The sequence below is a fragment of the Stegodyphus dumicola genome, chromosome 3 (genome assembly GCF_044657685.1).
Source record: "Stegodyphus dumicola isolate Sdum_Otavi_A_Nest chromosome 3, ASM4465768v1".
NCBI lineage: Eukaryota > Metazoa > Arthropoda > Arachnida > Araneae > Eresidae > Stegodyphus > Stegodyphus dumicola.
Genome location: NC_140770.1, coordinates 155,196,543 through 155,221,239, shown reverse-complemented (window position 1 = coordinate 155,221,239; position 24,697 = coordinate 155,196,543). Strand labels below are relative to the sequence as shown.

The 24,697-nt window shown below is 32.5% G+C and overlaps 1 protein-coding gene across 5 annotated transcripts in view; it reads left to right on the top strand.

The window, feature by feature from the left end:
- The window catches only part of LOC118192727 (uncharacterized), a 305,586-nt gene that overhangs the window by 30,262 nt on the left and 250,627 nt on the right, over positions 1 to 24,697 (top strand). For all 5 annotated transcript variants that reach the window (XR_015040322.1, XR_015040321.1, XR_015040324.1 and 2 more), the window contains exon 2: positions 13,201 to 13,361. The gene's annotated coding sequence lies outside the window, so the exon portion shown is untranslated. The remainder of the gene's footprint in view (positions 1 to 13,200; positions 13,362 to 24,697) is intronic.

The window sequence follows — 24,697 nt, the reverse complement described above, 5'->3', positions numbered from 1 at the left end:
GTGACCTCCCACGTGACTGGCTCCGACGAATGAATAGTTAGTATTCGGGCTATCTTACACAGGTCATCCGAAGTTTCTTTCTCCGGCCCCTGCTAGGCGGATTCCATCCAAGATGTAGCAGTACAGGAGCAAAGTGCTTCTTTTTCTCTTTTTCTCTCTCCAGCACACTTCTACCTCCACGAGAGAAAATTTCTTTCAGGTTTCTACTCTGTCAGGCCCCACATGGGATCACATCAGGAACTGGCAAGAGAAGGACTTTAATTTCCTGCTGAAAGCCAGTATAACCGCAAAGTTCCAAAGTTCCATGCACTAAGAAGACACAAGCAGAAAAAATTATTGAAAGAAGATAATAAACAATGTTTAGCTGTAAAAAAAGAAATAGAGCAACAAGACATGTTATGAAAATAATAATAATAAAATAAAATCGATTGAAGTTGTTAGTTTTTAAATAACTAATCAGTTTCCTTAAGAGAAAGTTCTGAACAAACAAAACGAAAAAAAAAAAAAAAAAAAAAAAAAAAAAAAAAAAAAAAAAAAAACCTGTTTTTTCTCAGGCATATAGCTCTGTCTTCTTTGACATATTTAATTTAAAAAATGTGTAAGAATGAGGAAATATAATTACTGTACTTCATTGATTCATCCATATCATAAATTTAGAACGGGTATTTAAAAAATGAACTGTCGTTCTTTTACCATGTACATTGTCTTTTACGACATTCAGTGTTGAAGATATTATATGTATAACAAGAATAAAAAAATCTGTAACAAAATGAAATGATTACAAGGATTTACTTTCGTCTTTTAGGAGAACAGCTGCATAACTAGTTGCGTTTCGTAAGCAAGTTATTGTAAGGTTTGCAGGGCATTATGATATGCCTTTTTACTTCCTTGTACGAAGTAAAAAGGAAGTATCGTAATTGCGAAAAGTTTCAGGCAACATATTTCAACGAAAATATCTATTTTGACCGCTATCGAATGCAATTTAACGATGTTTTTGCGTGATATCTTTTTTTTTTTTTTTTTTTTTTTTTTTTTTTTGCGTGATATCTGTACGTAAGGACAGAATAAAAGACTCTTTTTCTCCAAAAAAATTATAAAACTGCTTTAAAATGAATTCTGAAGAGAATTTTTCGTGGCGTCTGTACGAACGTACGTACTTATCTCGCATAACTCAAAAACGAGTAGCATCAGAACGTCGAAATTTTATATATAGGACTGCTATAACATGTAGATGTGCACCTCGTATTTTGTTTGCAATCGGCCGCTCCAAATGTATATAAATATATTTATATACATATCCACTCTGTTATCCGGCTCAGTGATCTCGGTTTCTTTACTCTTATATGTTTGTAAATTGTATATTTTTTTGCTTTAAAAATGATTGAATTATGTTGTTTTTATCATCCGGTTAAGGAATTTGTGCCTTTCGTAATTCTGGAAGCAATAGTTGTACAATTATGAACAATTTAAAAGCTGTTTAAGTGCGGTTAAGTTTTAAATAACATGGAGGGCATATTTGTTTACATTTGAAACAGCAAAATTGTAGATTTGTTGCCAATCTATAGAGACTAAGCTTCGCAACACAAAAATAACGCCTTCATTTATTATTGCGAATTAAATCATGCTTAATCCTTTCTGGAATTTTTTCGAGGAAATAAGTGTTTAAGATTTACTTCGTAATTTTTAATACAGATATTTTGAGTTTTTATGTATTTTTGCCTTGTCGCGAAGTGAGAACTGAATTAATTGAATGGGAAATACTCAATCGTCCGTGAAAAACTGTTTGTTTTGTTTGCTTAATTTCTTTTATACATCGTTCTAGCTTTATTATAGTATTTGAATAGAACATGTGGCAACAATTAGATAATTCTGTTCTTTAAATGATATAAATTTTGTTAAATGATAGATTTGTTGCCAATCTATAGAGACTAAGCTTCGCAACACAAAAATAACGCCTTCATTTATTATTGCGAATTAAATCATGCTTAATCCTTTCTGGAATTTTTTCGAGGAAATAAGTGTTTAAGATTTACTTCGTAACTTTTAATGCAGATATTTTGAGTTTTTATGTATTTTTGCCTTGTCGCGAAGTGAGAACTGAATTAATTGAATGAGAAATACTAAATCGTCTTTGAAAACCGTTTCTTTTCTGTTTTGTTTGCATAATTTCTTTCATACATCGTTTTAGCTTTATTATAGTAATTGAATAGAACATGTGGCAACGATAATTCTTCAAATGATATAAATTTTGTGCATTCAGAATGCCGATATAGTAAACAAATATAGTGAATTTTAAAGAGTGCATTTATTCTATTGTGGTTTATGCACTGTCGACGAAGTAGATTTAATTCAATCCAATCATTTTAAATGAAATTCAAGAAAAAAATGCTTATAATTTAATATTTCGTACAAGGAAGTCATGTGGTGTATACATCAGATATTTTCTTATACGCAGTGAAATCGTCCATCAGTTTTCTTACAAAACATCGTCATCGAAAATAAAGTGGTTCATAAACTTTCGCAGTTTAAAATCACCGTGGTCGAAAATATCGTGGTAAAAAGTATAGCACCTACAGATAATCGCATGACGATAGCATCGCAGACATGCGTTTTTTAGGCTTTAAAAATTGTAAATGCATAATGATTTGGGAGAATTTAAACTTACATAGTTAAATAATAAATATCATTAATTAATTAATCTTTTTTATAAAGTGTTACTGCTAAACGTTTAGGAAAAATAAATCTAAAAAGTTATTAAAATTGTTTAAAAGAATTATCAAATTATAAAATTCTGTTAACAGCCATAAGTACGAGCATTAATTTTCTACTCATTTTCCGTTTTTGAATGCTTAAGTTTCCTTCTTAGTTTTTCATTAAAATTAATTAATTCAAAATATAAAAGTAAAAATGTTCTCATTCCTTCTTGTGCTCACAAATCATTATGTGAACATGCGCTTACAACTTTTACAGCCTGAAAATCGCATGTTTACGGTGTTATCGCCATGCGTTGATTTTTAGGCGCTTTATTTTTCATCACGATATTTTCGACCACGATGTTTCTGAATTGCAAACTTTTTGAATCGCTCATTTTCCAAGGCGATGTTTTCTATCCCCCCCCCCCTCCCACGATTGTTTGGTATGACGGCGTTTTCGCTGTGCGTTGTTTTTTCCGCAGCATTCTCGTCCACAATGCTTTTGCTGCTGTTTTCGCATGTAACAACGGAAGACAGATTTGTTAATCTCTGTTATGACGAAACTCAGATCCTGGCAGTACGGTGAGTTTAGTCTAATAAACAGAATAAAGTGTTTGACGATCGCTAAGAAATCTATTTAATAGGGTAAAACCAAAGGTTAGGAGAAATAAAAATGCTGAAAATGAAAATCTTCTGTTGTCAAAATGACTCAGATTTGAGTCAGACGATCAGATATAGACAAAAATACAAACGTGCCAACTTACGGAAAAATGCTGATGTTGTGCAATAAGAAACTTGTCGAAATGGATATTTTATTATCCATATTTTGAAAGCTTTTAGTTTTAAAATCTTGCTTCAGATTATGTATAACTGAATGAGTAAATACTAAGGTTTGAAAATATCCATCTTTTTGTTAAGGAGTTTTCACGTTAAAAAAAAAAAAAAAGAAAGAGAAATGTTGTCTTATTTACATAATTTACCTCACAAGTCGGTTCAAAAAATGTTTGTCACTGTTTTTTTCATTGTTTCCGTCTGTTTGTCAACTTTCTGAAAACAGTATTACAGTGTGTCCGTTAAATTCCTTTAAAGACATTAATTTGTGAAAGTTTGATATCCTGGAAAACGTAAGGAGAAGTGCTCCAGTAACAGATCCATCCAGTGATTTAATGAGCATTCCAAGAAAATATTAGAAGGGTAATATTATAGAGCATTGAAAGCAATGTTATATAGAATAATAATACAGGGGTGGCCAAACTTTATGTCCGTCGGACTGCATTATTAGAATTCAGGATATTCAAGAGCCGCAATAGAATATCAAGGAGCCACAACTATACATGTAAGGATTTTGAACATTCTAACTAAGCAATTATTTATTACTATAAATCAGTGTTCTTCATACTGCGCTCAAGGCAAACCCCGGGGTTTCGTGACTCAAAATAAGAATTCGAGAAGTAAATTTAAAATCATTCACACTAGTGTTTGTTAACTAAATATAAAGATGTATTCTGTTGCAGATTGGTTTTAAAATTTAACAGCTTGTCATCATGTGTCAAAGAATACGTATACTGCGCAGCAAAAAAAAAGGGGGCTACAGTTCTATATCTCCTATCCTACTGGGCCGATTGACGAAATTCCATTTGCGTTTTTCATGTCTCCAAAGCGTGACTTAGGATACGTATTAGATTTATATATAGCATTGTTCTAATGTAGGTATTTTGAAATCAGACTTTGTGTGAAATAACATGCGAATTTTTTTCCATATTTCGATTCTATGACTCAAATTATGCCAAATTGCTAAGTTTTTTTAAAAAGTCGCACGAGCAGTTTTTAAAAAATGAGCTCTCAAAATTTTAGCTGCTCCATGTTAGTTGAATTTGGTATATATATTTATTAATCTCTATTTTTTATTAAACTTACTTGATTCATCCCTTCACATTTCAAAATTCAGGTCCATTCCAAATAAAATTCACCCATATTTTATAATTAAATTTTTTAATTTGTATTTTTAAATAATTTTTATAAATTTTTCAAAAACTTTTTGGATTATGATCTATAAATATTTTACCATCACCTTAAAGTAGATGTATTTCTAAGCATACTTGCCAAAAGTTAGTTTTTTATTCGAAGTTTTCGAAGATATACGTGAATTTACATATTGGTGCGTTTTGAAATTTGGCATATTTGTTGAAAGTGATAAAATATCAAATGTGGCTTAGACACTTTGTTAAAATTATTTGAAAGTAGGAACGATGTGACCTTTTTTCCACTCATGCACAATTTAAAAAGGTAGGAACGAGGTGCCTTCCTCTCCGGCATAATGGAAGGGAAAGGAAAATAGGTTGCTATATTTTAAGAAGTCCCCCAAGTGAATTATTCTTGGCTCAAACTGAAAAAATTGAGCCAAGGTAAATTCTTGAATTTCTCTTTAAATTTCGCACCGTATTTTACAAAATTTAATATCTAGGCATGATTTAAGTCGCAGAATCGAAATATGGAAAAAAAAAATTGGTATGTAATTTCAGAAAAAGTCCGATTTTGTGTCAAAATACCTATGTTATAACAATGCTATATATAAATCAAATATATATTGTAAATTGCGCTTTCAAGAGATAAAAAACGCAATTTGAATTTAGTCAATCGGCCCAGGAGAACGGGAGATATAGAACCACCCCCCACAGTGAACGATGCTTTGCAAAATTAAACATTCTTATACAAAATGAAATGAATGTAGACGACAATGTTAAGAATTAGATAATGGAGCACTTTTTTCAGTTGGGAAAAACTATAAAAGACTATCGACCGGAAGAAAAACCTAAATATAACTGGATAAAAAATTCGTTCCAGTACTGCGATAAATCAAAAGTTTGCCAATAAAAGAAAGGGAACAACCTATCGACATATCAATAGATTCGAGGTTAAAATCTAGGGTGTACTCCAACTGCGCAAATGAAAATCCCCCCCCCCGGGTCCTGCTATAGTCCAACTGCGCCAATCAAAATTTCTTCCCCCTGTTGCTTACAGGGTTACAATTTAACTTTTCGAAGCCAATTGTAGCCAAGAGGAAAATAAAATAAAGAAATAAAATTACACATCACAAGAACAAATAAAAAAATATCTAACAAGCAGGCTAATTATTTGAATAACAGTAATAAATGTGAGAGCTAACAAAGAAAATAAAAGGTATTTGTAAACATACATATTAGCATTACAAACATCTTTCATTTATTATAATAATATCATAAATTAAATAATAATAAAGCATACCAATTATATTTTTTATAAATTACATCAATAATAGTCAAGATGTCTGAACTGGACTTGAAAATTTAATAGAGTTCACTGGCGTGCAAACGATTATTCCATATCAAAGTGTGTTAAAATATTTTTGTTAACTAAAGTAATCATGTAAATGTTTGCAGAAATTAATAGTTAAATTTTAAAAAAGCTTAGCGTGAAATCTATTATAACAACATTACTACGCGTTTGGAACACTGATGTATAAATTATAAATAAATTTAAATTATTATGCTAAGAAGTTTATTTCAAAAATTTATCTAGAAGAAAAGAATTATATAAACAGTACTGCAAATTAATATAATCAATCAGGTCTCTCAATAAATAAAAGTTTATTTTTTTAACCCAAAATTAAAAAAATGGGATGCAAAAGTTTGTGTAATATACTTGGAAATATCCGAGCATATAATTAATTAGAAATGTATAATTAAATTAATAACAAGCTAATTAACAGTAACATTAATCTTAATTTCATTCAATTTAAAACAAGCAATCGATCAGGAGCTCCGCATAACTGAAGTTTTATTGCTATTTTACGTAGATTTGCGTATAAAATAAATATTTGCACTTGGGAAACAAGTGAATAATGTACTGATAGTCAACAGGAAATAAAATATAGTGGTTAAAAATATAACTGCTTGTCAGAAGGTATGCAAAGTTGTTATGGCTAGAGAAATTGAATGATTATAGAACTCATAAGGTTAAGCGCTACAGTGTGAAAAGAAAATTCTGGAATAAACATGTTAAGAAAATTAGATGGAAAAATAATCTTAATTTATTGATATCCATATAAACTCTATGCTTTTGGAAAAAGTTACATATAATTTGCACCGAGGAATCAATCACCGAAAACGAGTTAATTTCTTTCCTTATTTTTTTCTTGTTAGAGGTATTTGTAAAAAGCTTTGCCAAGGTGAAAATTTTTGCAATATTTTTAAAGAATAAATTAAAAAGTATTTTTACTTCATGAACTGAAAAAATTTTTACGATACATTTTTACACAGTAAATAAGTACAAAAAAAAAAAAAAAAAAAAAAAAAAAAAAAGAGCTGCCAGATCTCTGGGATTGGAAACTCGGGTTGAACTACTAATGTTTAGTGACTTTTCCGCTTGATCATAAGACCTTTTGAAATTAGGCTGAACAATATATTAAGGAAAATAGAAGATACAGCACAGATAAGAACAAAAGTGAGCTGAATTAGAGATTTACATGTTTGGTGAATGAGTTAAACTTATCTGTATGGCATTATGAAATATTAGGAATGTAGCATAAAAGCATCAGTGAAGAAGGCAATGGTAAGCTAAATCATTGTAATCTAAATGTATAACATTATCAGTATCTGCTATTAATTTCAATACTGCTGAAAAAATTATAAATGAATTATATTATAAATCACATGAACTCGTTATATTATAAATTACAACAGTTAGAAATATTATTAGCGTAGTTTAACGACCATTTTTGTTAACAAATAATTTCAAATAATTAATTTTACAAATAATTCAGCCTGAAACTAGGTTGGAGAATGAGCTGCGTGCTGAAGACTAAACTTTACCAAAGTGTTAGAAACATCTTCTGTTAACTAGAGTTATGATGCGAGAATTTGTAAAAATTATCATTTAAATATAAATTGGCATAAATAAAATACAAAATATGTAAATTCTACATACATAAAAACTTGAATACAGTGCAATAACATGGAAAAAAGGAATGGATTAAAAGAGAACTGAAAATTCCAAGATATGAATATAAGGGAGTTCGAGCGTTTTTTTTTTTTTTTTGTTTGTTTGTTTGTTTGTTAATTATGAAAATTCTTCAGACGCTCATAATTATGAATTTATTAATTAAATGTGCATTGGAAATTAAATGCATGACAAAGTACATCAGGTAGAGTAACTGGAAAACAGAATAAATATTTAAACGTTTCTAGTATTAAAATATGGAATTTGTAAGAAAGTTAAATAACCTTAAAATAACTTCAGTGACTAAAAATGGAAAGCTTACTACTGCAATGTATTGCAATAATATTAGTGTGAATTTAGAACCACTTAAGAAATCCAATTTTTAGATTTAATAAAGAGAATTGTTTAAATTAAATTAGAACTGTTTACCTATGGTAAATTTGAAAGTTAAAACCATTCTGCTATCTAAGAAGATTTGTTAGTATTTATGTAGACAAGAAACTTATTTAAGGTGCGCTACAAATACGATAGTTGATAGGTTGATTATGTATCAGTTTTGTGTATGTAATTAAACTATCAATTTTATTATTCAAAACTGATATATGTATGTTATATATCAGCGACTAAAATCTACAACTTGGAAAGTTTTAATTCTTACAGAGAATAAAAAAGATCTGGCTCATCATTTTAAGCATCATAAAACTTTAAAATGAGTGTAAAAGAAATTCATTTTTACTTTAGCACATGCCAGACTTTAAATTAACATTTGTTTTGTATGCACAATTTTTACAATATTGATAAACGAAAATAGAGGCTTGCAGTCTCAATAAAATGTCCCATTAATTGCGATAAATGACTTTTTGTAGCACCCAATCTTCTTGGTAAAGAAAGAAAGGGTAGGAAACGTCGCGCAGTTCGTGGATTAGATAAAAGGGGGAGGGGATTTTCGATCAAATTTCGCGCAGTTCGTACCCTACCAAAATCTAAATTTAAGTAACAGCAACTCCTAAATTTTTTATTGTAAATTCACGCAGGATATCTAGAAGTTTCTTACACAGCTGTAAACAAATTAATGCCGTTCGAAACAACGTATATAACTGAAAAATCGTTTTCAACATACGCGACTGCAGGTAACGTTAATGAAGCTGGACTTCCACAAAGTGAAAAAAACATGCAAGCACGCCCCTGTCGCTAAATAGGATGCAAGAGTACAAGTGACATCTGGAGTACGAGTTAATGCTATGAATGTGTAAATTACATTAATTTTATGCTAATTTTTTTGATAAAAAATACAATTCTTTTCTTTATTTGTCTTTATATACAGCCCCTTTTTTACATAACGTCCCTTTGGGTTAAAAAAATTTATTTTCTTATAATATAAAATTTAAGAAATTAGTGATAAATTATTTTAGTAAAGTTCTTAACTATTATTAGGTTGCGTAAATAAGATGGACGCAGATTTTCGAGGTTTTATCAGGCTTTTCTAATTACTCGCTAATGCTGCGAGTTTTAGTTTGATGTAAATATGCCACAGTTTAATATTTTCTTAACAACTTTAAGCAGGATAGCATATTTTTCTTCTACCTTTCAAAAACGCTACCCGTGATCTTTTGTCTAGAAAGATAAGACTTTTCTCTTCTCTAGAAAAATAACAACCTTCTTTCGTGAATGTAGAAAGAAAAGAGGGGGGTCAACAATGTCGGAAGAATACGAATACGTCTTCTGTTGCTGAGATTGATGATTTCTGATTTCAGCGTGCATCTTACTATCTGATTCCTATCGTTGGAACATCTATATCTATACTAACTCTCTCTCATTCATTAAAGTAGGTGTGTCGAACTTTAATAGCATGCGATTCGCATGCCCGATCTGAGAACAACTGAGGAGCCAGAATTTTTTTTTACAAAATGAAAAAAAGAAATTATTAACAAAATAAAATATATTTTAAATAAATTTGAAGTTTCGCTTACTAAATATTTATGAAAACCTGATGCCAAAAATAATTATAGTATGATAAAGGGGAAAAAACTCAAATTTCTATTGATTTTTTTTTATCTGAAATCTAAAGTTTGGTACTTGTAAGAGATATTTATTGGTTACAATTGTAATTCAAACCTAGTGACAGCTGAATATTCAATTCGTAGACTGGCATTCCTTTCTAATAAATCCAGCATAAAATAATTAAATAATAATAAATCATAAAATAATTTTCATAGATTTAACCTAAAAACATGCAAAGTATGAAAAAATTGTAAGTTTTCGGAGAAACTTTTGCGAGGGGGACAAAACCTGAGAATAAATAATGATAATCTAATTTTATCCTATAATAGATTAATTTTTCTTCGGTGCATAAATAAAAATGTATATGCGCGTGTGTGCAAATAATTGGAAATTTTATTCCTTACTACAGTTTTGCGATTGATGATATTAGATTTTGATAAAGTTTGTAGGGTTAGATAAATTACTTGAAATTATCTTTATCGTGGGTTGTAGATGCCAATCAGTCAATCGGGTTCTTTTCTTATCGGTTTTAAAATGTGAAAAACAACTGTTCGCGTATAAATGTGTTCCCAAACAAAACGATTATTTTTAATGCTGGGATACACGAGAGGTATATAGTAACCATATGCAATATGGCTTCAAATAATACGAAATTTATTATAGTGAAAACCATGTGTAACGTTGACACCAGCCAGTTTTTCTTAGAAACTACTCGACGAAAGCATCCATAGCAAGCGGTAAAGTCGCTGAACACTGGTAGTTCGGTCCGAGGTTCGAATTCCGCGAACGGGCTGGCTGCATGGGCGTTTACGTGGTTTTCCCCATGTGTAACGTGTATACGAGCCAGTTTCCCTTAGAAAGTCCTCCACGAAGGCATCCCTCCTCTTAGGCAGATAGCCCTCGAGGCTTTGCCACACTCACACACACACACACACACACACACGCATCCATAGCAAATAACATTTGCGTTCTTCGTCATAATCAAAATAAATCATAAATAATCATTTTAGGGCTATATATTCGTTGATAATTCAGTCAATGCAACCTATTTTTAACGTGTTTACCGCACCATGGCAAACATTGCTGTACTAAAATAAATTGTAAAAACTTATTTAATCTTATTAGCGCACTCATGAACGATAAGAATAAACCGAAGGGTATGAAATAATTTCATCGAACAGTTGATTTCTGCTGCACGGCAATGTGCAGTCCTGCAATTCCATTAGCTACAAGCAGTTCGTAACAAAAAAGTATCACAATTGTCACCTTCCTTATTCACCATATCTGTCACCTGCAAATTACTTTCTCTTTTCTAAAATGAAGCCTCATCTTAAAGATATATGTTCTAATAGCACTGAAGAAGTTTAGAAATCCGTACCAAAACCCTAAACAGATATCTAAACGACGAGTTCCTCGAAAGAATCGAGCAGCTGTATAAACGTATCAAGCATTGTATAGACTTACAAAGATTGAATTCTAAGAAATAAGCAAATCGTTTTCTTCAACTTTAGATTTTGTACGAATTTAGTCTTAAAATTTTGTAGATGCTTCCTGGATATTAATTCTAGAGATAAGTTTCCAACATGCAGCTTAAAAACTATTGTCATTAATTTTTTTTTTCTGTTATACTATTACTAGCTGAAGAATCTGTTCAGCGGCCGGGTGGCGAGCATTAAAAAACTCAAAGGCTTATTTCCAACTCAAAAGGCACAATCTGAAAAGAAAGTGACGAGGCATATTGGCATTTACAGTTGCCCCCTTCGAGTCCTCCCCCGGGGGTTGACTCAGGAGAATTCCTGGGAAGTACTGGTTAGGATCTGTACCCAGGCAGTCTCAACAGCAGGGGGGGTATATAAACAGTCTTCACAGGACTAGAACCCGAGTATTGTACTTAGGTTGGTTCAGGCTTGGCAGGGACCGTACTGGTACTGTCGTGTCTGTTCCTCTGGCTGTGGTTGGTGGAGCGAAATAGTTAGATATACATGACCTTCTCGATGTGGGTTTAGCCCTCATAGTCCCAGTGACGGGGACTGTCGGAGTAAGGTAAGGCACCGAGACGAATTTATCTGCTGCCGAGGGAGTGGTGCCCCGAGGCAAAGATGGCAAAGCGACGTTTTTTTTTTAAATTTAGTAACAACGTTTTCGCCCTTGCTGAGGCTACGTATAAAGCCGGTCAGGGACTGTGGGGTCTCCGCCGCCCCTGAGGGGTCATCCAAGGCCCTCATATCCAACTTCGAAAGGTTGTTCCAGGACGAGGGTCCTGGCTTTGGCAGACTTGCCCCCTTCGAGTAACCTCCCACCACATACTTACTCTCGAGTGGCGAGTATTTATTGGCTCCTCTTTTAGTGTGTCCCATTATCACTCTTTCCTCTCAGGGACACTTCTTCCTCACTCCCCTATCCTTGCAACGCCCTATACTGATGACTAGTGACACAAAAGGATAGTGGCTAGTGAGGCCCGGGTTCGAATCCGGAAAAGACGTGGGTGTTTGTAAGTGTAGTTAGCAAGACTTGGCGATACCTAATATGCCTACTTGGATGTACAGGTGTCGGCCTTGCCTCAACTTGCACCTGTACCTACCGTGTTATAATATGCCACCGCAGCCGAAGTACCCTGCGTTGCCTGAGCTTTACGGAGTGCGCAGCGGTTTCATTTAGGGGAATGGAGTTATATTTTCGAAATATCAAAAAAGCACCAACCTGGAATCAAACCGTAGAATTAACATGGCCCCATGTAACGGTTTAGCAAGAACTGGTACTTGCTTGCTTATCGGTTATGTCATTTTTCGGAAATGAGCTTTCGCAAAATGACCATCGGCCGGCCAGCTACCGATTTCTTCGCCGTTTTCGATAGACAAACTGATAGACACTTAAATTTTAATTTAAAGACTACGCTATTCTTCAAAGTTCTAAACTATTTTAAAGAGTAAACGAAAGCAGTGCCATCTAACGGTTTTAACTTACAGCGACTGACAATGACAGCGTGAACCTAAAATGGGTGACGTGAATGCAACGTTCTAACATAAAGGCCCTGAGTATGAAGAAAGTGGGATGGTTTTTGAAATCCTATATAGTCAGTGACTTTCCTCTTGTTCTGAAGTGCGCAAAATTTCATAATATAATAATTGAAATAAATCTGCGTTTATTGCTTTTAAATCGTTTAGTTTTTAAATTAATAAACAGAATAATTTCGAAAGAAAAATGAAATATCTTTGCTGAACGACAAAACACTGCCGCGAAGAAGATAAAAACATTTTAATTCGCGCAGTGACAACACTTTATTTTTTTAATACATTTCATTTTTTCATTGGTTAAATTCGAATAACAAATATATTGTGAGTGTCAGCTTTCTTCTTTTACTTCGCTATGTTTTCTGATTATATTTGAAACATAAATATCTTATGCTTTGTAGAATGGCAGCACAAAGTTTTACCGATGACGGACGCCCTTACCCAGATATTTTATAGATTTCTTCAGATGTGGGATCGAAAATGTTATTTAAAGCTTTAATGTATGCTGTTTATTGCAGGGCAATTTCGAAAATACGAGCTTTTGCGGAATCCGTGACGCTGGCAGTGCAAAGGTATTGAGAACACTGTGTAACTGAGATGTCGCAACGTTATCAGCCATCGTGACGTGCGAAATTGTAATCGCAGCACCTGGCATCTCCAAGACGACTTCGTTAATAAAGTAAGTAAGAAACATTTTCTTTACTCTTTTCTTTCTGTAATGGCCGGAATTAAGATTTCCTTCTAGATCAGACCAACAACTTCCTAGAAATTCTGGCCGAAAGGAATAGGATGTTATGAGTCTATCTGGAATATATTTTTATCTTCGGTATTCCTTGCGGAAAGCGATGGTCTGGGGGGATTTATTCTCAGACGTGTCCGGAATGTTTGAAAAGAATACGATGTTCGCAAATACGTTTGTTTTTTGTCTGTCTTTCTAGAAAGAATTTATTTTAAGTATGATTTGTTCGTATTTAGAGTCTAGATATTGAAAAATCGGATTTTTAAAAGCTATACAAGATCCTGTCTGTTCAGATTATTTTCATCACTTAAAAGTTGTCTGTATCGTGGTGCATTTTTACCTCCTTGCAGTAGGTAAAGGAAGTATAGCAATTTCGAAAAATTTCGGGTATCTTTTTCTAACGGAAATATCCATTTTGATCGTTTATGAATCCATATGGACGATTCTTTTGCATGATATCTATACGTTCTGAAAAAATAAACGACTCTTTTTTTCCAATTGCAAACAACTGCAGTTTTTTATTCAAAATTTCCAAAGGTGTACGTGAACTTATATATTGGCCTATTTTGGAATTTGGTATATTTGTTGACAGCGATAAAACATCAAATGTAGTTTAGACGCTTTGCTATAATTATTAGGAAGTAGAAACGATGTGACTTTTTTTTTTCCGCTCATGCATAATGTAAAAAGGTAGGAAGGCGGTGCCTTTATTTTCCGTTGTGGCATAATGGAAGGGAAAGGAAAATTAGTCGCCACATGTTGAGAAGTTCGCCAAGTTAATTATTCTTGCGTAAACTGAAAAATATTTGCCAAGATAAATTTTTTAATTTCTCCGTAAATTTCGCACCAAATTTTACAAAATTTAATATCTGGCCACAATATGAGTCGTAAAATCGAGATATGGGAAAAAAAATGGGTATGTTGTTTCAGAAAAAGTCCGATTTTGTCTTAAAATGCCTGTTAGAACAATATGCTATATATAAATCTAATATATATCCTAAGTCGCGCTTTCGAGACATGAAAAATGCCATTTGAATTTTGTCAATCGGCCCAGTAGAAAGGGAGATACAGAACTGTCCCCCCTTTTTTTGCGCAGTGTACGTACGTATTTCGCATAGCTCAAAAACGATTAGCAGTAGAACGCTGAAATTTTGTATAAAGGATTGCTATAACATCTAGTTGTGCACCTCCCTTTTTCAGTCAGCGATACCAGACATATACCATACATCCAAAAGCGATACCATACATGTAAAGATGAAAATGTTTCATAACGAAATTCATAATGTAGAATATAAGGTTATTTCAGTAATTTTTGTAAAACTTTCCTAACTCATTAAACTTATTTTCTGTTTAATGTAATTGTTCCATAGACAAATATTACAATTCTGTTGCCTTATATCGTGTCAGAGAATTTCTTTCGTATTTTTTTAAAATCATAGATTTAAATTAAAGTATTATATCAATTTGTATTTTTTCGCATTTGACATAAAAGTTTGATTCTAAAGTACAAAAGAGACGAAACGCGATCGAATTCCAGTTATTAATGATTTTATAGAAAAAGAATTTAATTCCCTTGAAAAGTGTATCGAATCAGCTGTAATTATTCTTATAATTTTATTATCTGAATTTTATTAATTAAATTTAGTACATTTTCCGCATTTTTGATTTCCAAAGTTTTACAGCAGTTCTTTAGCATTTACTAAGATTTAACTTTATATTTATATATAATTTATTATTAGTAAAGATTTTTTATATATCATCTGCAAGTAAAAGAAATTTAATTAAAGCTATAAAGTAATATAAAAAATTTTAGTAAATATTTTGAGTAGTATTTTAAGTCACTATTTAAAGTATTTAGATTGTTATTACAGTAAAAATTATTTAAAATGTGTATTTAAAATTTTTTAACCATAAGAATTCTAAATATTAAATTTTAAAGTACTGAAAATGTAGCTATTGTCATTGATCGCAGCTAAATTGACTTGTCAAGGGGAACAAATCACTCTATTATCTATTAACAATAACAAAATTAAGTGAGAGTGTTTCGTCTTTTCCCCAAATAAGGATCAAATTAGTTATTTTGCTAGAGTTGTATCATAAGCTACGAACAATATTAATTATCCGAAATATATTAGTATACTTTAAGCCAAAACATTTTGTCATAAATAAAATCTAAAATAAAGATGAGTAAGATACTCATTTAATTTAAGGTATTAAGAAGTGAATTAAACGAGATTCTTATTTTAGAAAAAATACTCCCCGACACTCTATACGCAAACAAATATATAATATAATTATTATTACTCTTTTTTACCTGCCTTTTATTTCCGCAATTATCTTTATTCCGTGATCATATACATCTAGTTACAGAAGTGTTTTAAATGACAAAAATATTTACTTTTTGACAACGTCAAATTAAAAACTCAATTTTCGAGAAATAACTTGATCTAACTTTTAATGCGATTTACCAGTTCCTATACTTATATTTGGGAAAGTTTTATACTCACTATTAAGCGAGGCTATAACAAGTTTGATACCCAAACGCCAACTATTGACCGGGATATTTAATTTCAAAATTGCAGTTTTTGATGTCATTTTCAACTTACCTTAAACGATCGGTTAATTATATTAGAATAATTCGATAAGTTTAAATGAAGTGCAACAAAAGATGTATCTAATTTAATAGGCCAATACAAGGAAGTCATGTATTATAGTTTCCACATCAGATTTTTTCATAATCAGTATATAATACATAACTAGTAATAAAGAAAACAAGAACTACGTATTTTTGCACCTTCCTGTGCACTGTTTAAAGATGAAAATTATCCACATGCTTGTTTTTCGGGATACTGGCAGCACTTTGCAATGGTTTTGTGCAGCTTAGTTGTTATTTTCTGTAAGGAACACCGATGCGTGAAAAGTTACCGATGTTTTTGCACATCGCTTTACGTATATTTATATTTTTTGATATAAACATATTTTAATACTAGATGTGCAAAATATATTGCATCGCAAACATTCCTAAAAATTCTTTAATCTAAATTTAGCTTCGTTTTAAACACGTATTAAAATTATGTTCTATTCTGCTCAACATTCTTTTCAAGAACGAAGTTATTTTTAGCTTAGATTCAAATGACTGCTTCCGAAGGTTTTTCTCAAATCAGGTAATATCGATCGCATCACATAAAAACTAGGTACTGATATCAGTTGAATTCAGTTAAAGAAATTTTGAGCATGGTCAGTTGATTCCGAAAATGATATAACAAGAGGAAAACAAGTGTAATGGGGCTTATGAGCGGGGTTTTGTATATGGCTGAGTGATCACGGAGCTGTTATAAAGATTTGGATATAATGTTTTGAAATTATTGGTCTTTTTGACTGTTGTTACAAATAATATAACGAATACAAACATGATTATAGCCGGATTGTGTAGTACATCTCTCCATTTGTATGTCACGCATTATATTAATAATACGATCTTATTTAAATATGTGAGTCACGATATTAAAACATCAGTACACAGCAAATTTATATGCTGTTCATTTGAAATATTAACTAATGCTGTAAACAATATTTCCTTCCTCTTTTCAAAATGAAATTTAGGAGACACGGAATATCAGTTGGTTCGACGAGATAATCGTTATCTCTGCTTTGTAACGAAAATATCCAGCTGTATAAAATATTCTTTTATTATTGTGCAGATTTTAACGGAATTTTTACGAATGCATCTAAAAGCATCTTCAAACCGGAGTGTGGGAATATACGCTCATTCTCCTTTTTTCAGAGACACAAATGTTTTTACCCAGAGCCAAGTTTTGTTATCGAAATGTGTATGGCTTTAGCAGACTCTCACTTCAAATCAGATTCTATTTAATGTCAGAGGTCTCAATAACGACATCCTTTTCCCTGTTTGCCTCTTCGGATTTCTGTATTTGTTACGAGTGTTTTTTGATAAAGTCTTTTCATAAATGACTTTTCTCTCAACCTGCTTTGGCAAAGGAAAAAATTCACCCTTTTCCATCTTTCATAAACAATTAACGATGCTCGAGGAACTTTCGAAGACACGTGAAATCACTATTTCTACGCTTAACTAACAATTTGAAATTTTATTTCATTCAATAAGTATTTTAGCGATGGAAAAAAAGGTTTTCTAAGTTACTAAACAGGAATTTGAAAACACCTCAATTCTTATCATATTGGATTTTCTGTTGTTTCAAGCCTCCACTATTAATCTTACAGGTCGTTAAGTTCGCTTATTGTTTTCTAATTGCTCTTCTTTTGGTAAGCAATCAGACGTCCAAGTTTCATAAAATGGTCTTAATCGTTCTTAAAAAGCTTTCTTGTTGCTTACTTCAGCGTGGGTTTCATTAATTTTCTCATTTCAACTTTCGTTATTTCTCTCTATGGAAGAGAATGATGATTCTTCCTAAACCCTAATTACCAAATTCGTTATCCCGCATGTTTTATCTCAAAAGGGCTATTAGTCTCGAAACATAGTTTTCTGTAGTTTCGCATTAAATGTAGTTCGCTGTAACTACCTTGTTTCACTTTAGAGACATAAACTGGACTGCGGTTTAGGAGAACTAATCGCCAAATCCTGTCGGTGAAGAATCATCATCCACCACCTTTTTTTGTTCGGGCGCCACTGTAGAGTCACTAGGATTTTTTTAAGTAGGAGTCATGAAAAACATACAATGACCTCACCGAGACTCGAACCACGGACCTCTCGAATATGCGTCGAGCGTGCTAACCATTACACCACGAAGGTATGCTAAGAAGGTGGGAGAAATACCTTATACACTTTTCATGAGAATGTGATGACTTCAATAAAAATACATTTAATTCATGGTGTAGCTAATTAAAAACATTTTCACTTTTCAAATATAACATAATGTATATAACGTTCTCACGTTAGTCTAAATGTCTATTCATCTACTATCGTATAAAACATTTAGCTATTCCACCTGGGACATATCTATCTATTAAACTTCCATTTTGAGCGAGAGTTAGAATTGGAAGTATTTTAGATTTTTTAAAAAATTAAAAAATTTTTTATTTCTTGTGTCTTGTTAGCTTGACTGAAATTCCTTCAGACAAAAGCGGGAAAAGAGCCCAAGGAGTCCAGTATTCATGTTTTTTTTTTTTTAAATAAAAGGGCTGTCTAAATATTGAACTAAAAATTTACACAAAATTTTACAAACTTAAGTTTCCTATCTCCATTACAATGGAAAAATAGACATTAAAACGTTGAAACGCTATTTCATTGCTAACCAAGTTTACACAGTGTTTATGTTAATTAACCGCTTCTTAAGATTCGAACCTGTACTATAATTTCTCCTTTTCGTAGTCCTCACCGGAATGCAACTTATTTATGTGTGCATTTAATTAATTTTAAATTTACTTATTTATGTGCGCTTATTAGCTTTAAATATTCAGTTTAGAGCTTCTGTAGACATATCTCGCTGTTACTTAGTGTCGTCAGCTCTGTCAAATTTTATTTCTGCTTTAGCATATTGATATTGACGTTTAAATACGCGCCGTCGGTTCACCAGTGGTGAATGGTTAAGACCACTGAATATTGGTACTTCGACCTGGCTTGAGTTCAAACCCAGGCGAACGAATTTACTGTATGATTGATTTTCGTGATTTTCCCGATGTATAACGCGAATATGAAACAGTTTCCCTTGGAAAAATCTTCCACGAAGTTATCCCTGCTCTTAGGCAGATAGCCCTCGTTGCTTTGTCAAATTCAGAAAACTTAACCTAAGTACGCGCTGTTAACTATCTTGGCCAAATTAAGTATCTTATGCATACAAAAGTTGGCCGTGCTCTCTTAATCTCAAAATAGACTACTTAACGCATTGTACGCTGGCCCCGCGAAAACGCGGGTTTCGAAATCTATCGCTTGAGCGCCGGCCCCGCGAAAACGCGGGTTTTGAGGTCTTCGTTTCAGCGCCAGCCCTGCGACAATGCAACATTCTTTTATTTGGCGATAGTTTGCTCTCGTTATGACTCGCCGGTCTGCACATTTTATTACGTCGAAGCAAAATGTATGCGATGGTTCAGGAACAAGTAACAAACACTCTTGAGTGTCGTATTTCGTAGCCAGTACATCCTTCATAGCCTTACGCTTTTAGTTGAACAGCATAATAAGCCTTCTTATTCTGTGCATTTTTACCCCTATAATATGAGTGAAGTTACTGACTATATTGCTGATCCTCTATCAAATTATTCAATACAATTAGAAGATTCTGATATAGGGATCGAGGACAGTAATAGTGATGTGATGCCAAGAAGATCAAGAGCTGTTCCATTACAGTATTCCAGTGATTCCGATGATCTAAGTGATAGTGAAGTGTTCACAGAATGACATAGTTATATTGAATTATGGTCAGATGTTGATAAAGCTCCCAATGTACCAGATTTTATTGCGCAATGTGGTCCAAAGATTCTTCCTGCTAATAAGCAAAGCATAAAAGAAATCATCGAAATGTTTATTGGCAATGATTTATTTCAATTGATGGTAAATGAATCAAACATCTATTATCACCAAAATAAGGACAAGATGTGTAAGGGTAAAAAAAATGCCTAAGTGGAATGATTTTTCTCTAGCCGACATGAAGAAATTTGTTGATTTGCTTATATTGATGAGCCAAGTAAAGAAAGATTCGAAAGGATGATTACTGGTCCTCAGAGTTTTATACCAAAAACACCATCGTTCTCCACGGTAATGTCGCGTAACAGATTTCGCCAGATTTGGGATACATGGCATTTTCAAATAATCGTACAACAGCTGGTTCTAATAAGATTGAGAAGATTCAACCGATGCTAAGTTATTTATTAGATAAATTTAAATATTAATATTTTTCTTTATGTTTATATTATATATATGTGTAATAATCAATCATCAAATAAAACAGGTGTATTTTTATAATTATAAATTAATTTTTTTTATTTTGCTTCTATTTTTCGTTATCGTTAAATTGCATATAACGAATATCCAAACCAAATTTAGTGTTTTACGATAATGCATACAATTTTAAATATTTTCTTCACCTATTCATTGGTCGTCAACAAGCGAATCATGCCGGCGCCCACGCTTTAGGCGGTCGACACGGTGCCGGCGCTCAGACTTTAGTTGTCTCAGATGCCACCGGCGTACAATGTGTTTAGCTTCTGAGTCAGCTTAAGTAGTCTGTTTTGTGTTGTAATCTGAGACTACGTTGCTTACATTTGAATTTAACTTATGTTAATTTAAATACCTTCAAGATGCGGAGGTTCATTTGTCGGACAAGCAATGCCTTTTTAAGAGTTAAATAAGTAAAAAGATTATTTTAACCTTCTTAAGACTTGGTGATTTGTTTCAGACAAAGCGATGAGTCGCTTCCAAGCTGTTAAGGTATGAAGGACATTAAAACAAATTTCTAGATGCAACAAAGCCCTACGAGTTCATTAAATTTGTATTCTTTTTGTACATCATCGTTGAATCTTCCCTTTCGCTTCTATGTTATTTGAAGATTACGACAGTAAAGAAAGAGAAATGTGCCGCCCAGACGGGAAAGTGGTTAGTGACTCTGACTGCCGAACTGCTGCTCTTCCAAATAAGATAAATTTATTATCACAAATAGGTTGCAAAATATTAATGCAGTATGGACTGTTAAAAATTTTATTAAAGTACAAGATAAACCCTAGCTTTTTAGACCTAGACCTAGCTAGATTCTGAAAATTAAAAAAAAAAATATTCATATAATTTTCCCTTTCCCTATATGGCACATAGGTTTTTTTTTTTTTTTTTTTTTTTTTTTTCTATGAGGGCTAGTTTATTGGCAAGTTGTATTTGCTTAATCCTTTTTATTTTTATTCAGTTTGTATTTGCGTTTTTGTATTAACATTTCATTTATTTAATTTTCCCTTGCATTCATTATCTGCAACGCATATTGTGTAGATTCTTCGTTAAGCTACCTGGACGCGTCAGGTGTTCTCACACTTTTAGAACATGGGATTTCACCTTACTTTTATTATTAATGTTCCAGCTCATTCTAGCCTTATCTACTGCTCATGTGTTCGATCTTCCGAAATCGGAGTCTTTTATTGATCACCTTATTCTTCGTTCCTCCGATGTTCCTCTTAGGAACAGAGGTCAAGACTCGTTAATGTGAGGTGCCATTGGGGCTGTCTGTACAAGGTAACTGAGCTGTCCGGCTCAACTACTGTCACATATTGTAATGTTAATAGTACTTAGTATTTTTATTGGAATGTAGGTTTCTCTTAAAAATAATATTGTAATAGTTGCCTATAGTTCATCCATGATTGCTTTTATTTTGTTATCTTCTTAATGTAACCGCCTTCCCGGAAATTAAATTATTCGCATAATTTTTTTCTTTCGGTTTTCGGACGTTAAAATTAGTTTAAAAAGAGGGAAAATACGAGAGAAAATACGATATTTCTCTTTGAAATTTATCTTATGATTCGTGAAATGAATATTTCTTTTCTTTTTTTTTAATACAATGTTTAGAAATTCATCGTACAAGCATAATAATACAATAAGATTTTTTAATAATCTATGTACAGAGTTTCCCATTTCAGATGAATATAAATCTGTGGCTATTAATTTCACATTTTTTGGATACGCATTAAATGAAAAAGGTAGGAAATTTCCGAAAAGTTCAATTTGTATTAAAAGAAAGTGCTACTCTAATTATGGCTTCGAGAAAAATAAAGGAATAATAATAATGTTGAGAAATAGGCAAATAGTCTGCAATTTTCCTGATATGCGTCGGTAATCCTATTTAGCATCCGTATCTTTGTTTTGGAATATAGATTGCACCAATTGCTTAGGCGTATACGTAAATGGTATCGACCATTTCAGTGAACAGGATGTCTGGCAGAATAAACATATACTTTGTATTTGTGATCATAAAAACAGGATACCTTGAATGCTCTACAGTCGGATTTTCAATCACCGTGCGACGTGCCCATAATTCTACATTTTCACAAAAATTGTATCTTTACTGTCGGTGAAACAAAGGAAACGTCAGAGCAAGTACGACAAGATCTGAAATATTGTTTGGATGTTTTTCATGTAATTGAAAGAAGTTGCAAAGGACACTTGTAAGTAAAATACGAGGAGTTTTTCTTTGTATTCATGTTATTACTCGATGTTTGTGAATTTTTAATTGGTATTATAATCCTGTATAATAATAAAGTTTCACCCAGTCACTTTGTCAGGGAATTCAATTTTAATTATTTTCTTAAATTTATGTATTTCATTTTGAGATAAATGAAATGTTTAATATTTCTAACGAATTTCCTATTACTTGGCTATTTATCTTATCTAGAGAGAAACTGAAGATGATATTTTAGAAAGAGAATTATTAAAGATTTTATTCCTTTTGGTAATTGAATCTAATTTAATTTCCATGCAACTGCTAATTGTACCACAATTTTTTATGAGCAATCCCTCACGGGAAACCTGACATTCCAGCAGTCTCTTCGGGTAATCTTCAGTTTCACGAATTCTGTAGTAGATTCAAGAATTATCTTCTGTCATATTACAAGGAATTTCCTCCATACTCCCTGCGTGATTTCGCGATGTAATAGGAAGACGGTTCGGCTAATAATCGGAAAGATCGCAGTTCGAATCCTACCGAGGACATCGTTAATTCTTCATGTGCCCAGTTTCGAAAAATTCTAAATCACTCTACTGTGGCCTCCAACTAAAATGTGGTAAACGAAAATTCGTCCTTCCCCCCCCCCCGGATTTGGTGACTGGTTCTTTCTCTTCCCCAGTCATCCATTATTAAACCAGTCATCAATTATTAAGGGCCCACCAGCGGCCGAGCGGTAAAGTCGCTGAACACTGGTAGTTCGGTCCAAGGTTCGAATCCCGCGAACGGGCTGGCTGCATGGGTGTTTTCGTGGTTTTCCCCATGTATAACGTGTATACGAGCCAGTTTCCCTTAGAAAGTCCTCCACGAAGGCATCCCTCCCCTTAGGCAGATAGCCCTAGTGTGCTTTGCCATAATTAAATTAAATACACACATCCATTATTAAGTGTTGGAAAGTCTAAGGAATTTTTTCCTGCCTCACCACATGTCTACGTGGTGTAGTAAAAGTGTAATCTGAAGGATCGAAGTTCGTAGCTCGGCGTGGGCATCATTGATTTTTCATGAGTTTTGGCTTCGAAAAATTGTAATTGTAAAAAAATTGTAAATCTCTACAATGTAGGCGAGAATCTACCAGCTTTTGATTAAACTATTCTTCAGAATAGTTAGTTCCCCCCCACACACCAAAATAGAGATGATTTAAAAAAGTTTTATCTTTATAAATCCTGTTGAAATTGTTTACAATTTGACTATCATAATTTTAAAGTCATAATCAAAGTTTACAAAATTAGACTATGTGTGTGATAGAATTTTATTGAAAAGGAAGTGATCTGGCATACTTTTATCAAAACATAAAATAATTTTATTTACATTTTAATAATTTTATTTGGCATATTTTTATTGAAAGGTAAAATAATTTTATTTACATTTTAATAATTTTATTTGGTATACTTTTATCGAAACGTAAAATAATTTTATTTACATTTTAATAACCTTATTTGGCATACTTTTATCGAAAAGTAAAATAATTTTATTTACATTTAAAAAACCTTATTTGGCATACTTTTATCGAAAGGTAAATAACTTTTATCGAAAAGTAATTTTATTTACATTTTAATAATTTTATTTCAGTTAATTGCATCCTCCCACCAGCTAAAAGACGAACAGTTGATAAAAGCTTTACATATTTATGTTCAGCAAAATGATTTCAGAACATGTGCTGTTTACAGAAATTTACTGTTTTCTTTTAAGAAGGTAAAAAAAAAAAAAAAAAAAAAAAAAAAAAAAATTCTGCAGTAAGTTGTTACTGTGGATGACAATCGCACCTATATCGAAGTAGTTGGGAGTGAAAAATCATCTTTCTTTCCGTTTTAAACACGTTTTTACTAAATGATGGTCTGCTTCTTGTGCTTTTCTCTACTTATACATTATATGAGGTAATGCAGCTCGATGTTGTACAGATATGCGACAAATGCATGATGCCTCAAGCAGCCAACACTTGCGAATAGACATGGAAACGTATTGACCCACCATACATCGCGTTTTCAACCGTATTCTCGTAGCGAATCCTAAATATGGGATACTGCTTTGTGTTTTATCTTCCATATTCTTCTGACGTTTCGCTAACAGATTGCCTTGGCAATTCCAGCCATTTTTACTTCCTTGTACGAA